The sequence below is a fragment of the Camelus dromedarius genome, chromosome 15 (assembly GCF_036321535.1).
Source record: "Camelus dromedarius isolate mCamDro1 chromosome 15, mCamDro1.pat, whole genome shotgun sequence".
NCBI classification, from domain to species: domain Eukaryota; kingdom Metazoa; phylum Chordata; class Mammalia; order Artiodactyla; family Camelidae; genus Camelus; species Camelus dromedarius.
Genome location: NC_087450.1, coordinates 13,459,568 through 13,474,828, shown reverse-complemented (window position 1 = coordinate 13,474,828; position 15,261 = coordinate 13,459,568). Strand labels below are relative to the sequence as shown.

General features: G+C 49.0%; 1 protein-coding gene across 1 annotated transcript in view; it reads right to left on the bottom strand.

The window, feature by feature from the left end:
* The window catches only part of ASPRV1 (aspartic peptidase retroviral like 1), a 100,063-nt gene that overhangs the window by 13,683 nt on the left and 71,119 nt on the right, over positions 1-15,261 (bottom strand).

Sequence of the window (15,261 nt, the reverse complement as noted above, 5' to 3'; positions counted from 1 at the left end):
AAGCAAAATTGAACTCCTTTTCTTGCTCTCAAACCTGCTCCTCTCCAGGGCTGCCATCTTGGTGAAGGGCTTCACTATCCACCCAGGGACCCAAGCCAGAAACCACAGTGTCACCATCCTGCAACCCTCACAACTTCTTCTCCGGTACCAGGTCACTGCCATCTAAACCCCTCACAAGTTTGGTCCTGCTCTCTGTCCCCGGGCCTGCCCTGGATCACAGTCCCATCATCTTCTCCCTGGACCCCCATGACCTGGCCCCGCCCCTCCTGCCCACCTTCCTCATGGCATCAAACCACTCATTCTGTCCTGCCCTGGTCTGTACTGGGCAAAGTCAGGCTTCCCAGAGCCCAGTCCTCATTGTCCCTTGTCCCATCTCTCCAGATCCCTCTCTTGGCATGTTCTGCACACTTAACCTCTGCTCCACCTGCAGCCCCCCTAAGGCATCCCACCCTCCCAAACCAACATGACTTGCACATGCCATGCCCTATCCCTGGAATGCCCTTCTCCATTCAATCCTGTTTCACAGAGTCTTAGTCATTCTTTCGGGCTTACCTCAAATACCATCTCTGTCATGAGCACCCCATACCAAGCAGAATTCATTCATTTGTTCACTTAAAGCATTCTTTCATTACTAATATCTCTTCAGTGCTATGTGCCAGATTCTGTGTTAGGTGCTGGGGACACCAAAATAAGCCAGATTCTCAGCAAGTGCTCAGTCTTATAGGGGAAACAGAACCAAGGCAATCAGCGCCCTGGCAGATAGAGCTCTGCAGAGGATGCTGGGGAAGAGCAGAAGCGGAGCGTCCTTGCTAAGCCTTCAGGGGATTATAGCCGTTGGTCTGAGCTGTGATAGATGGGTAGGAGTTAGCAGGTAAGGGATGGGGGAGAGCATTCCAGGAAGGAGGCAGGTGCAAAGGCCCTGTGGTATGAGACTGCAGGATGTGTTGGGAGCTATATGTGATTCAGTGTGGCTAGCCCTGTAGGGTCAGGAGAAGCCCACAAATAACAACATAATGCCATTTGCAGTAACATGGATGGACATGGAGATTGTCATTCTAAGTGAAGTAAACCAGAAAGAGAAAGAAAAATACCATATGACATCATGTATATGTGGAATCTGAAAAAACAAGATACAAGTGAGCTACTTATTATTTATAACTTAGATGACTGATTTCTTGAATATATGTAAGCACATTTGACTGTCTGTTATGATTGGATTACTGCATTCTGTTGGTTCTTATTTTGTGGTGCTTTATTCCTTTGATAACTATGTACATTTAAAAAGCTAAAGCTCTAAACTGTTCTTAGAAACAATGAACAGTACAAATATGTAAATTTTTAAAATATGCAATATAGTGTACATATGTATTTACATGCAGTATATTGTATATGTGCACTCAAACTGTATCAATTTTACCTAAGAAAACTGAGAAAACAAAAAAGACAATGAACTTATTTACAAAACAGAAACAGACTCACAGACATAGAAAACAAACTTACGGTTACAGAGGAGGAAGAGGTGGGAAGAGATGAACTGAGAGTCCGAGATTTGCAGATACTAACTACTATATATAAAATAGATGAAAAATAAGTTTATACTGTATAGCACAGGGAACTATATTCAATATTTTGCAGTAACTTATGGTAAAAAGAGTATGAAAATGAATATATGTTATGTATATGTATGACTGAACTATTATGCTGTACACCAGAAATTGACACAACACTGTAAACTGACTATATTTTATTTAAAAAAAAAAAGGCTAAGCACAATATGAAAGAAATAGAGAGAGAAGTCCACAGAGGAAGGGAAGATAAGATCCAGAGGGATTTTAATTGGCACATGGAGAAAGCTTGATAAATGGTGATCATGGCAGTGGTGAAGGAAGCAATGAAAGTTTTCCCTGTCCAGAATCACAGGCCTTTCAAGGATCAATTTGAGAAATGTAACGGAAAGATACAGAGTAAGACTCAAGACTGGGTTAAGTGATGGAATCAGCAGTGCAATCAAGAAATGCTGAAGGCTACGTTCAGGGACGGTGCCGAGGAGAGGAGCAGACTGGGAGTGTAGGAGTCAAATGGGTAGTACCTGGTGACCACATGGAAGGGAAGAGGGAGTGGGCTGCCCCAGTTTCTGGCCTGGGTGACTTGGAGGATGGTGGCGGCACTCTCTGGAATGGAGACCCCAGAGGAATGGCTTTGCTGGGTGACTATGAATTCATCCTAGGACATGCTGGGTTTGCGGTACACATGGTATATATAGCCAAGTGGAAAAGTCCCCTTGTCAGTTGGACATTGCAATCTGGACTTCAGGAAAAGTCCTAACTGGGTGTTGTCAGCAAGTCAGTATTTGGGAACTGTCGCCCCGTGGAGGGAGGGAGTTGGCTGAGAAGAGAAGGGATCCTACTCCAGGCCCTGGGATCCCAGCATCCACAGGGTGGCTGAGGCCAGGAGACAGAGAAGCAGTGAGAGAGGCAGGAGGCGAGAAGTGGGGTGGGGAGGGGAGTGAGGAAGACAAGAGACGGTGGGGGGTGCAGTTCAGGGAGGAGAGCTTAGCACAGGTCAAGGCTGAGAAAGATGGAGATGCAGCTGAGGGTTTTGGCGACTTGGTGGCCCTGGTGACACTGAGTGAAGGAAGGCCACTGGTGAGGACAAGTGCAGGGCAGCGGAGGGAAGAAGGTTGGGAAGATGGGATGCTGGCTCCAGGAGCACGAGGCCAGAGAGAGAACAAGGGAGCGGGTCCACAGCCCCGCTGGAAGGGCTAGACTGGGGCGGGCAGGAAGCTGCCTCTCCCGCAGCTATGTGAGAAGGACGGGTGGGAAACAAGTGGAGTAAACACACAGATGGCGAGTCAGAAAGGTGGTGTATCAGGCCGGGTGCCCTGGGAAACAGATGCCAAATGGAGTTAGGAATGAAGAGATCTAGTGGGGAGCAACCCCTGTGAAAAAGAGGGGGCAGGAGCAGCAGGAGCGGGCAGGATGATGGCGGGCGGAGCCTCACACTTGGGGCAGAAGCCGGGAGGCCCTCACAGCCCTCCCTGAGCACTGGCCGCAGCTGCCGCCCCCAACCCTCGAGGTTGCCCCTGGCAGGGAGGACTGAGCAGCCTCCATGACAGCCACAGTGGGGGCTCCCCGTCTGGCGACCTCTGATTTCTCAGAGATGAGGGATTGTCTGCCAGAAGTGCGGTGGAGAGGTCACAGGTGGAGGGCAGTGGAGAAGGCCTGGAGCAGCTCTAGGGGAAAGGGAGAGAAAGGCCGGCTGCTCCGGTGGGGCTGAGACTGGAGGTTCTGTAGGGGTCTAGTACCCCCGTGGGGGAGATGAGGGCGGCAGGAGGTTGGTCTGACTTGGAGCTAGGATGCCTAGCCTGGTCAGGGGCACTGGAAGGACACAGGAGTTGTGGGCGGGGGAGCAGGCCTGGGGAAGTGGGTATCTGATGTGATGCAAAGGGTCTGGGCCTTCGGGAGTGGGAGGTGAGGATGGGCTGGGGTGGGGATGCAGGGGAACTCCATGAGGTCAAGGACAGGGGTGGGAGTCATGGATGAAAACTCTGGAAGGAAAAAGGCTGGGATCAGATAGTGGGGACTCTGGAATTGTTTAAGAGCAGAGGTGGAACAGTTCTAGGTAATAACAATGTTGGGTGGCTGAGGAGGGCACAGAGCCATGAGGCAGGGCTGTTCCAGGATATGGGGTCACAGCTGATGGCATGTTTTCAGTCCTGCCACATCCCCCGTCAGCCAGCAGCCCTGCAACCCTGTGTCTGACAGCCCCAAGCTCCTGGTGCAGGGCTAACCCTCCGGCACAGCGCAGGCCCGGTCACATGCCTGACAGCTCCCACCAACGCCCCTCCGGGACAGTTCCAGGCTAAACCTTGACCCTCAGACAGGAGGAAGGAGGATCCACCTCGGCCAGAGGCCACAGAAGGCTGAGAAGCCCCAGTCCCTGAAGGGCAGAGCTCCCTTTGAGGAGACACTAGGGTCCACAGGGGAAGTACAAGAGGGCATTTAACAGAGGACTTGACTGCCTCCATGCACTCAGGAAAGGCTTTCTATTTCTAGCACCTGATGCCTGGGCTGAGATCTGAGGGGAAAACAGGGAATCCTGGGTGAAGCAGGGGGATCAAGAGGAGGCTCACAGAGAGGCCCCACTGGCCCAGCAGAGCCCAGCCTGCAAACTCCCCTTTCTTGTCACATTGCCTTCTCCTGGGTTTTCGAAGAACTCTTGTTCCCTTTCACCACAGGGCCTTTGCCCACGCTGTCCGTCTCCCGGGAAAGCGCCCCTGCCTCCTCCCCCATCCTTTAGGGAATTGCTAAGTTTGGAAAGCACCCAGAATTACTTGAGGAAAGACTCTGTAGCAGATACATTTGAATTTGCCACACACTTCACTCAGAGACAAAGGCCAAGTCTGTGGCTTTCTCCTGTGGTGCCATGTCCTCGCTGGTGAAAGGTGGGCCTTGCTGTGTGACAGAGGGGAAAGGAGTGGAGTATGAAGGAGACGTGAGCTCAAAGGCCCCTCACTGTGCAAAGCACAAAGTAGGTGCCCAAAATTAGCTGCTGAATGACTGAAGGCCTCGGCCAAGGCAGCATATTTAACATCCACCCTTTCCCCCCAGGCAGTCAATTTGCCCATGACTAGGCTCAACTTCTAGATGATCTTGGGGCCACGGCATATGCTGGGACTGCGCACCTCAAGGCCTTGGATTATACCTGTCTTGCTCAAAAACTACAGGAAGTTGCTAAAGGGGCCAAAAGAAGAACCAGGGTGCTTGTTGCTCTGTTCTTTTCCCCACCTCCAGCTGTTGCCTCATGGAAGATCAAAATAAGCAAGATAAAAATCCGTCCAACTCATAGCTCCAGAGAGATAGGAGTTGGGAAGGAGATCCACCCTTGGCTCTGCCTGGCCTGTCTCTCTCCACTGTGTGGCCCGGGGAGGCCCAATTCAGGATGGTGACCTCTGAGGCGGGCACCCCAGCCTGTGCCAAGGTCCCCTGCCTTTCATTTTACACTGTTCTGATCTCTCAGGAGATCCAAATCTGGTTTCATTTCTAGATGATGGGCCTGGTTGTTTTCATCTTCTCTGACAAAAAGTCTGGTGTAAGTCAGGGAGGGGTGGAAACCCACGATCCTCCAAACCCTGCTCCCAGAGGAGCTGCAGTGGTGCTTCTCCTTGGAAGCAGGCCCAGCCCCCAGCACCTCGCTCCCTCCAGCCTGACCTCGGTGATGCAGCCTTCACCCCAAACCCGACCCGCGGAGGCCCAGGCCCAGCCAGGAGTCACTCCAAAGCCCTTGAGGCTGAGTAGGATCAGGCAGGCCATGCGGCCCAGAGGAGACTGATTCTCTCCAAGCGAGGACAGAAGAGAACTAAGGCACAACCTTCTTGGAACGTGACACCAGGGCTTCGCCCAGAGGTGACTTTAGATCATTATTTGTTGAATGCCCTCCAGAATTATTTGAGTGAATAAAAGGATGATATTGACACTGAGTCAAGAGCCTTCAAAACCTGAACATTTCTAGGGTGAGAAAGCCCTTTACCAGCCTCTTTCCCTTTGTCGGGAGACCCGTACTCACCCCACCAATGGACAAGCACGGCAGCCCTCCTCCTCCCTGCCGGTTCAGAGCGTCCCCGTCAATGAGACGGCCTGTTGCCTCCTTTCCACCCGGGCGCCAGCTGCCCCTTCCCCACGCTTCATTCCCACCATGCTCTGCCTCTGTCCCTGCACCCCGTGCAAAGCACACACAGAGAGCCCTCACCCAGATCAATCTATGTGAAATTGTCTGGACATAGAAAGTGCTAGGGTAGGAAACACACGCACACTGAAGAAGCACAAACTGGGCAAAAAGGTAGGAATTCAATTTCACTGATTTTTTTTTTTATGAGGGGGAGGTAATCAGGTTTCTTCATTGATTTCTGCTTGGAGGAGGTACTGGGGATTGAACCCAGGACCTCTTGGGTGCCAAGCATACGCTCTACCACTTGAGCCATACCTTCCCCCTCACTGATTTTTTGTTTTTTTCAATTACGGGATTTCCCAGTGTCTCAAAAGAAAATGACAATCCCCAGACAAGTGTACATAAGTAAACAACATAAAGACACTGGCAACAAACCCACTGTGGGTGGGAAATCACCAACAAGGGGAACTCTGCTCCCCTCTGAGAGTTCTGCAATTGTCCCAGGGCTGCCATTCCTGCTCCTCTGTCCACACTGGAAGTTGTGCAAGATGCTGTCAAAAGATCACACAGCCGAAAGGCAGGAACCTCAAGTTCCAAACCCATGACGGCCCCTAAGTCGCTGTGTGACCTTGGGTGAGCTCCTTAGTATCTCTGGGCAACTCTGTATGTCTCTCCACCTGTAAAATGAAGGCTGGCCTCTAGAGCTCCTACTGCACTCACAGTACCTCGCCCAGAACTGCCTAGGAAGGGCTTAATGAGTACAAATGGAAAGAAATGGCCCAGCATGATTCTGAGTCAGCATAACCCCAAACCTGACTTAAGATTTGGATAAATAAGGTACCATTTCCCAACAAGTTTCATCAGGAAGTTGGACAGAATGCATCCTCGGAGGATCAGAAGGTCTTAGAGATTTTCTTTTTCAACAACGAATTTTTCAGCCCAGGGGGTGAAGAGGGGTTGGGGGTGGAAATTAGCAGAAGTAACTCTGTGGGGGCAGTGGAGGGACCCATGTGACAGAATCACTAGCGGGGGCTTGCTGTGTCATGGCACCACTCCAGGCTGCCTTAGGCCTGCCTCCAGGCGGTGAGCCCTGGATGTAGGCCCTGCCCTTGTGGGTGCATGATGACAGTGACATGTGTCTGCCCAGTGACTGGATGCAAACCCAGACATTGCCCTAGCCGAGGCCAGGGAGGAGGTGGGTGACGTACTCTCGGACCACCCGTGCATGAACACAGGTGGAGAAAGGACAGCCCTCTGGAGGACGGGCGTGCACGCGGGGTCCTGGGCCTTCTGTCCCGGCAGAGACCCCAGAACTCTGAGAGATGCCTGCTGTTGCCCTCGGAGAAGCTTCATCCTCAGGGAGTCTCATGCCCCTCCCAATACCCTCTACCCATCTCTTCAGGACTCAGGGGGACGTGAGGACCTCAGAGTCTCCTCAGGGAGGGTCTTCCCAGACTAGTTCTGGGCATGGCCACACGTGCATCCCAGGACGTTCTGTTCCCAGGTTCCCTCTGCCCCGGAGGGGAGACAACCCAGTGGCTGGAAAGCTCAGCATGGGGGGGGTGGGGAGACCAGCTCCGCCCCTCACCCACCACGCAGGCTGTGGGAAAGCTACCTGGCCTCTGTTTCCTCTCTTATAAAATGAAAAACAGGACCATCTCAACAAGCGGTTATGCAAATTAAATGAAATAATGTACCGAGAGCACTGGGCAACCCAGAGCTAGCTCGTATTTATGGTGATGATTACACAGAGCTGCGAACTCTCACAGATCAGAGCAACAGCAGGCCTCAGGGACAGTCTGCCAGCCACGCTGCTGAAGCGGGCCTGGTCAGGTCACGTGCCCGGGACGGGAAAGGCCAGGAACACCTTGCCGCCCCAAGGAGGGGCAGGCTCTAGGATGGGGAGTGCCCGTGGGCTGCTGAAGAGGTTATGAAACCCACCCCCTTAGTGCACAGCTAAGGAAACAGTCTCAGAGACAATGAGTGACATGCTAGAGGTCACACTGTAAGTTTGTAACAGTATTTGGACAAGAGGACATAATAACTTCTAATTTCTTCTCAGTGTGGCCAGATTATTTTCTCAGGTATTAACCTGTGTTTAGATAGCTGCGTTCTTCCTTTCCCTTCCTATCCCAAGAGGGTCTTGGATCTGTCCTCTTTGAGCTTCAGGACCAGACGAAGCCAGCACTGGGCACAGAAGTCTCAACTGCGGCCTGGAGGCAGAATCAGAGCACAGGGCCCATGCAAGTGGACAGCTCATAGAAGCCCCTTTCCTGGGCAGCACCATGAGCCTCCTGGGTTCTGGGGTGACCCTTACCAGGAGGAGGCCTTTAATGACCAAGATGGAATTTCCTTCCTGGCTGGCCAGATGGGAGCTAAGGGTTGGAACTGAGCTGATCTCAGGAGGGTGTTGGATGGAGAGTCATACTGTCCACACAAGTCACTGCTCCTTCCCCTTTGCGACATGGTTCCCTCTGACCATATCACTCGTTTGTACAGGGCTTTACAAAGTGCTTTCACAATCGTCCATTCAGCCCCTGAGATTCCGCCTGTTAACCAGATGAAAAAAACAGAGCTCTATAAAATGGACCGGATTTGCTCAAGTTCACATTAAATAGTAAGAGTAGGAAGAAGCCTCAGTTCTCCTGACTCCAAGACAGTGCTCTTTACAACCTGTCACTGCCCACCCTGCACTGGTCTCTGTACGCAGCTGACCCCTTGCTGCCAGCTGAGCTTGCTCTCAGAGAGCACACTTCATTGTTACTAGGGTCCCACAGCCCAGGCCAGACCTCCGAGGGAGAAGCAGGCTTGCAGGGAGCATCTGGGCAGGCCTGCCCTTCCTGGAGGCCCCTGCCTTAGTGACCTGGCAGGATGCAATGATGACTTTCTAGACACTCACCTGACCTGGTAGTATGTCAACTTGGATGGAAGCTAAGGGCCTAGACATTAACAAAAACCCCTATTGCTGATTGGGAAACCAAAACAAAAAGTACAACTGGCCGCCAAACATGAGAAAATCTGTAAACACACTAGCAAATAAATGCCTGCTAGTGGGGAGGGTATAGCTCAGTGGTAGAGTTCATGCTTTACATGCACGAGGTCCTGGGTTCAATCTTCAGTACTTTCGTTTAAGAAAGAAAGGAAAGAAAAGAAAGCAAGAAAGCAAGCAAGCAAGAAAGCAAGCAAGAAAGAAAGGAAAGAAAGAAAGGAAGGAGGAAGGGAGGGAAGGAGAAATGCCTGCTGAATTCACGTTACTGTTTTTGCTGTTATGTCTATTAGGTTGGCAAAGTCTTCTTCCATCCATGTTATTGGTGTGAACATAAACTGATACAACTTTTCTACACACACACACACACACACCCCCCCCACACCCCAAAAGCCTTACAAGTATTCACTTCCTAAATACAACATGGTATCTTAAATTTTCCACAGCACGGAAAACAGACAGAAAACTGGAGAAAGCCAAATAAAGTCTGGAGTTTAGGTAACTGCATACCTAAATTAGTTAAATTAGTTTTGACAAATACACTCTGGTGGGTAAGACACCAACAGCAGAGGAAGCTGGGTGAAGGGTGTATGGAAACTCGCTGTTCTATCTTCACTTTTCTGCAAATCTAAAATCACTTCAAAATGAAAGCTTTTTTTTCATGTTTCACCCAGAATTTCTTTTACCCAGAATTTCACTTCTAAGATTTTATTTCAAAACTTATCAGAGATGTAGATGGACATTTATGCACAAGGATATTGCACCACTTGTGGTGATCACAGGACTGTGGCAATTATCTACATGTTCAAGAACAGCACGTTGATTAAAGAAGTTATGGTGTAGCCAACGATGACAGAATGTGGTCAGAAAGACTCACATTACAGTAATATGTATTGACATGGAAAATGCTTACAATAGAAGGTGAAGGGAAAGAATTAGGACACAAAACTATACATTTTAAGCCAATATAATTTTTAAAACAACGAACATAAGCAAGACAAGAAGAAAATACACCAATATACTAAAAGTTGTCACTACTGAGTCATATAATTAGAGTGAATCGTTATTTTTCTTCTTAATACATTTATATATCTTGTAAATTTCCTACAATGAACATATGTTATATTTATAATCAGGGGGGAAAAAGGTATGAAAAATCCCCAACCCATGGCAGTTCCTCAAAAATTTAAACACAGAATTACCGTATGACCCAGCAATTCCACTATGAGGTACACACTCAAGAGAACTGAAAACATATGTCTGCAAAAAAAACTTGCATGTGAATGTTCAGAGCAGTATTATTTACAATGGCCCCCAAATGGACACAATCCACATCTCTAGCATGATAAATGACATGTGGTATATTTATCTAATGGAATATTATTCTGCAATAAATAAGAATGAAGTATTAATGTGCGCTACACCATGAACCGTGAAAACATTATGTTAAGTGAAAGACACCAGACCTCAAAGGACACATGGTAAGATTCTGTTCATATAAAGTGCTGAGAATAAGTACATCCCTAGAGACAGAAAGTAGATTAGCGGCTGCCAGGGGCTGGGGCATAGTGAGCGACTGCTGATGGGCTGGGGTGCTAAAGATGTTTTGGAATTAGATAGTGATGATGGTTGCATAGCGTTATGAATAGCCTAAAAACCACTGAATTAGACACTTTGAAGGGTGAAGTTTGTGGCTTATTATATCTCAAAAAAAGAAAAGAAAAGAAAAAGAAAGAGAAAGGAAAAAAATTCCCCTACCCAAATGCCACATTTCACTGCTTCTCATAGTTCCCTTTTAAAATGTTGTTTTCTTTACTTTTAAATGATGCTCAGGCCGATAGAATCCAGCTGCCCCCAGCAAAGCCAGACTTTTGTAGGCAGAGCAGGCAGCCATCTGTTTACAGGGCAGATAGAATCCTGAGAAGGTGACTGTGACCAGAAATCGCTCCCCATCAGTTCCTTCCTTCCCACCAGTCAGTGGTCCTTCCCTCTTTCCTGCCTGCCTTCCTTCCTTCACCCTCCTTCCCTCTTCCCCTCCCTCCAGCTCTAGAGCTACCCCAACCAGCCAGAGGCCCCACAATGAGGAGCTAATCCTTAGAGTTACCCTTTGCAACTGACACTCCATTAAATCTCCCCTATAAAATAGTTTTCTGGGATTTTAAATGTACCGTGTGTGTGTGAATTAACTGATCAGAGCTTCCGGACATAAAGCTGACTGAAAGGGAAGGAGACAGGAGAGAGAACTTTACCAAAGGCAGAGGGAAGGGGAGGGTTCACAGCAAGCAGTGCCTCCTGGAATGGACCAGCCTCAATGGGGCGTGAGGGCACTGGCGTCAGGAACCCCCAGGGACGGAGGGAGGACAAGGACATCAAGGCACATACACTGACTTCCTTCCTGGTCCTGAGAAGGCAGGTCTGCTTTTCAACCTAACCGGGCCTGAGGCCACTCACCATGAAATCTCAGGCCTGGAGGCCTCTTAAGACATCCTGCGTGATGACATTGCTGCCCTAGACTACTGGGATCAGAAAAGGGAGAAGGGGAGCAACAGGGGCTGGCAAAGCCAGCGATGTGTCCCTCCTCCAACTGCCCCCCCCCCCAGCCCCGCGGAGGGCTCGGCTTCAAGGACACTCAGCCACCTCAATACCTGTGTTCGTGGTTTGTCCTGGCTGAGCCTCTTGTTCTGCTGGAAACCCAAGGTCTCCAAGCAGCCTCATAAAAACATATCTCCTGCAGGACGGGACCAAGAGCAAAGTCTAAAGACAACTCAGTTCCAAAAATGTAAAACTAGGAAGAAGCAAATGAAAAATTAAAAACCGGCCAGAGGTTCTTTTCTGCAGGATGTACAGAACTTTGTAACGAGTAGGTGAGGAGGTGGGCCTGGGACGCTCAGGGAGGAACGAGGAGGAGACAGGAGGTCCTGGAGCAGGGCAGCCCTTTGAGTAAAGATGCCACCCTCCTGTTCAGGGCCAGGCTGGGGTGGGCTGGGCAGACAATGTGTTGAAATTAAAAACTGGTGGAGGAATTTCAGAGAGTGGAAGCAGCAGTTACATAGTTCTGCACGTGAGAGCTCACCAAGGGGGCCTAACTGAGCACCAGGGTTCAGGTAGGAGGCAGGGGTGGGCGGGATCCTTGTGTGTAATGGTCAACAGTCCTGCCTGTCTGGCAATCCCCTCTCTCTTCATCTGGACACAGCACCTTATTTTTCTGAGGGAGACCTTCACCTCCCTTGATTCCTAGTGGGACTGTCAGCCCAGGATCCAGACCTGCCATTAGGACTCTGTCTGGTGATCACACGAGGAGGCTGGCACCACCTCTGCCCAAAGGCAGCCTTCCTGTCCCTGAAAGCCTGGGCCCAACTTCCCTGGCCTTCCTGAGGCCTCAGAGCCAAGCCTTTCTTCAAGGCTGTGAGCTAGGATTCTTCTAATAGATAACCTTTTGGGGCTTATGTTGGCTGGACCTACTCTGAATCTTTTCCTTTCTTATCAACTCCACATCTCAGCCCATGCCAAACATGAGGCAATGGTATTAATCATTCCCATTATTTACTGAGCACCTACCGTGTGCCAAGAACAGTGTGCAGCCTGTCACGTGTATTACCTAATTCTCATTCCACAGATGCAGAAACTAGGATTCAGAGAGATTAATACCATGTCTAGAATTCCATAATTAAGAGATGGAAAGGGGATTCAGGTCTAGTTTGATCTAGCTTCCAAGCCTAAGGTCTCTCTCTCCCTCCCTCTCCTTCCTTTCTTCCCTCTCTGTCCGCCCAGTTTTGGACATTGGGGGTTAGAGAGCTGAGTTAACCAGACTCTTCAGTTCCTGGCACTTGAACGCCACTGGTCCACACAAAGCCCTTCTCATTTTATTACCCAGCTCTTCCCATGTCACGGCACCACCTTCCCGTTGCCCAGGATCACGGCTCACATGTGATAGGGCCTGCCCTCTACTGACAGGCACTCCAGGTATTTGGAAGAGTCTAGCCTTTGGGTTTCTTTATTTCCTTGAGAATCAAAATCCAGTTTGACCTGGGAAACTTTTCCCATTAACTCTCTAGCACTCCTATCAATTGTCCAACCTACCAGCTTTATTGTGGGCTTAGCTCTGGGCTGGGCTGAGATGCGGAATTGATAAAGGGAAAGATTCAGTTTCCACTTTCAAGAAGTTTAAAATTCACACCTCCGTCCACTCAGCAAATAACATATGGAGCACAAACTTCATGTGCCAGCCTGAGGACAGAAAGATGAATGCAACAGTTCCTGCCCTGAGAGCTAAGAGGAGACAATTCAGCAATGAGACCTGTGTTACAAGGCTGTGGCAGAGGAGATGCAGGAAAGCTGGGAGGACACTGAACCCAGGTCTGGGCATGGCTCGGCTAGTAACACTAACCCCAGGAGTCACGAAGAAAGAAGAAATATAAATCTGTAAGTACATTTGTTTCTCCACATCTGCCTCAGCATCACACAATAATGCTGGATGGAATTTTCATCAGACTTGGAGGGGAAGTGTGGCGTGGCCAGACTTAAAATGCAGACTATGCGGCATGCAGTAAATTAGATGTGGGGAGCCCAGGGGACACCTCAGAGAAGGAAGCAGCCATTCTAGACCAGACCTGTGGAGACTGGAACCAAGGAGTCCTGCCTGCCTGTCAAATGGGACACAGATGTCCCCATATGCAGATGCCTTCCCTGGAGAAAAATAGTGTGTTTGATATGAATCCCAATCAAAAGACACAGTGCAGAAGGCACTGCCCTGCAGGCAGGAGTCACAGCTGGGCTGCTTCCGACACGGGTAACTCCACTGTGGCCCGGGAGAGGTGGCAGTGGGGGCAGTTTAGCTAACAATGCTTATTACAGGTCCTAGCACATAGTTGGGCCTCCAAGCAAAGATCTTACATACTGAATGGTTTCTTCTCATTAAGAAAGGGATGTTCCAGCGTTACAGCAGAACCCCAAGCAGCGCAGGCTTCCTTGTGAGGTGGTAAGCTTTCTGTTATGAGAATTGTTCAGGCAGAGGCTGCGCACCCTACGCAAGTGTTTTTCAAACTCTTTGTGACCCATCACACACGTACAAAAACATCACACAAAAAGCAAAAGTTTCACACAATGATACTCTTTCTTCCATATGCTATGCCCTGGCATTTGTGCTCTATTTCATTTTTCTTAAATGCTTTTCACCACTAAAAATTGGTTTCATGGGCCACAAATGGGTGGAGACCCACAATTTAAATAACAGTCCCATGCTACTAGCCAGCATGTTCGATTCCCTGCCTTCCACAGTGCTGCCATTTCCTCTTTAACGCAGATCTTGACACCAGTGGGCCCCTCTACATATCACTTACCCCATCAAAAGGGCGATTCTCTTAGAGCCGAGCAGGTACTAGAAGGGGAAGGTTCTGTTGACAGGTACATGGACTCCCTGGTACAGCTGCCTAGAGACCAAAGCCTCTCATCCGACCCAACAAGTATTTATTAAGTGCATGCTGGGCACTGTCCTAGTCTCTAGGGACACAGTCATGAATAAGATACTAAAAAATCCCTGTCACAATGGCAAGGCTATGGATAAACTGGAACCCCTGTACATTGTTGGTGGGAATGTAAAATGGTGCATCCTTTGTGGAAAATGGTATGACAATTCCTTTAAGAGTTAAACATAGAATTATGTGGGATATACATACAAAGGAGTATTATTCAACCATAAAAGGAAGGAAATTCTGATACAAGCTACCACATGGATGAACCCTGAAGCCATTATACTAAATGTAATTAGCCAGACACAAAGAGACAAATACTACATGATTCTACTTATGAGGTACCTGGAAGAGACAAATTCACAGAGACAAAGCAGAATGGTAGTTGCCAGGGTCTGCGGGGAGGGAAGATGGGGAGTTGCTGTTTAATGGGTACAGAGATTCAGTTTGGGATGATGAAAAGGTTCAGGAAATGGATGGTGGTGAGAGTTGCAGAACGTGAATGCACTTACTGCCACTGAATTGTATGCTCAAAAATGGGTAAAATGATAACTTTTATGTTATGTATGTTTTACCGTAATTTTTTTTTTAAACCTGCCACATGGAACTTAAGTTCTAGAGACACAATCTGGAGAAGGACTCATTAACAAAGAGTGGCGTTAACTCCCCCACCTCGGAGCAAGGGTCATAAAATAAACTCCATCCAGGTTCCCCAGAACATGGGTGGGGGGGCGGGAGAGGGACAAGAGACAGGACCCCACGCTCAGGTTCCCCCACATTCTCTTCACACTGAATAGCTCCTTGTATCTGTTTTCAGTTTTAAGCATGTTCAGGTAAAACTCTGGGGCAAAAAAAAAGGGGGGGGGCATCAGTTATAACAGTTACAGATCCAATGGGGGATGCTGATGATGAGGGAGGCTATGCATGTGTTGGGGGAGGGGGTACAACAGGAAATCTCTGTTCTTTCCTCTTAATTTTGTTGTGAAAATAAAACTGTTCTTTTAAAAAAAATGGTCTTTAGGGAAAAGAAAAGGCCACCACTGCTTTAAAGCATGTCTTTTCCTAAACCACTGCCTTCCCTCTCTAAATGACCACTGGTGCAGAGATGTTCCCATGAAGAGTGAGCAGGCAGGGACCACT